Source organism: Anneissia japonica, unplaced genomic scaffold, assembly GCF_011630105.1.
Source record: "Anneissia japonica isolate Jap-2015-1 unplaced genomic scaffold, ASM1163010v1 scaffold24_len2511860_cov200, whole genome shotgun sequence".
NCBI lineage: Eukaryota > Metazoa > Echinodermata > Crinoidea > Comatulida > Comatulidae > Anneissia > Anneissia japonica.
In genome coordinates this window covers 1,360,067-1,361,583 of record NW_022730786.1, presented here as the reverse complement: position 1 = coordinate 1,361,583, position 1,517 = coordinate 1,360,067, and positions in this window count along the sequence as shown.

Genomic DNA, 1,517 nt, shown 5'->3' with positions numbered 1-1,517 from the left:
ATGTAATATAGATTGTTGCTCTTTAAATTTGAATATGAGCGAGCCCTATACAAATCTTATGTTAATTATTTTATAATTATTATTTATAAATATTAAAATAGTATAGGTCAGTTGGCCGCAATATATAAACTGTGCTTTGCTGTAAATGTTATAAATTGTAAGTGTTAAATAATATACAGGACCTGTGATATACTCAACTTGTGTAATTGTGTAACGTACATTTTATAGTATTTAAAGTCTCGTCTCTGTTTTAATATTGTATTATGGCTGTACAGTATGTTACTTTTATAAACACACTGCGAGAGCGTGTTCGCTGTTTTAAAAGGGTCGTTTCCGAAATAAAGTTATAATAATTATATAATAGTATGCAATAGAAACAGCAAATCATTTTTAAGAGTATAAAACATCACCTTTATTTTCATTGTCATTCGTATTTATACAGGCTGTACAAACAATTGAAATTAAGAAGAACCATTTTTAAAATATTTTTTAGCGAACAACTTTTAAAGGTCGTCAGAAAAGGGCGAAAAAATTAAATTTGTTTCTTATTTAGCTTAAATATTTTTCCGAACGCATCTAGGCGAATGAGAAAATAAAAATAACGAAGAGTGTAATAAAATATATACTTATTAGTTAATTTACATTTTTCGTGGCCATAAATATAATTATAGGCCTATTTTTATTCGAAATCACCATTATTTGCGGTCGGAGGTTCACTAAACATGATATAAAAAAGTTAAACATCTTCAATTGATTAGTGAAATTATGACTACTTTCGTCATAGCCAAGCTTTTGCTTGATAGTTCATGTGATTTGGAATCATGCATTTTCTTTTGCTTTTCTCTGAGGTTTTTGCACATTATTTGCAATCGCAAATTAATATACCTTGATAATAGCTTTTCCTTGATGTTATGACATGTAGGTAATGTGATATACTTTGTTCAGCATTCGGCTTGCTTTGGTTTCACATTCCTTTAGTTATGGAATGAAACTTTGTCGATTTCTCGAAACATTGTTTCTATTTCTTTAATCAAGTCGAATACGGGTTAAGAAACATATATTAAGCTGTCGCCAACATAATCTTTCAACTTGGTCAGTTTTGAAACTGCAGTTGATGTTGGCGTTACGAGTGTGGAGGCAAGGCAATGGTCACATTGCAGAAACACAGTATCCGGCCAAGTAGTAAAGACTGTTAAGTTCAGACACACTATTTGTACTTAAGTACCGGTACGCATCCTAATGGTTAAATTGCCTATTTAACTCTCCATTAGATTTATCTATATTATATACGGTATATATATATATATTTCATTTAATATTTAGTTGTAACGTAATAACTTGCCTATAATATACAAGTATTGATTTGGCCTATAATTTATAATTACCATATAGGCCTAGGCCAGGAGATAGGCCTCGTAATTTTGTTGTTGTAATATGTGTTTGCAGGACCATATTGTAAAACAGCGGTAAGATCTCGCCTGTATATGTTATCCTGCCTAAAGATGTTTTTAAGTAAG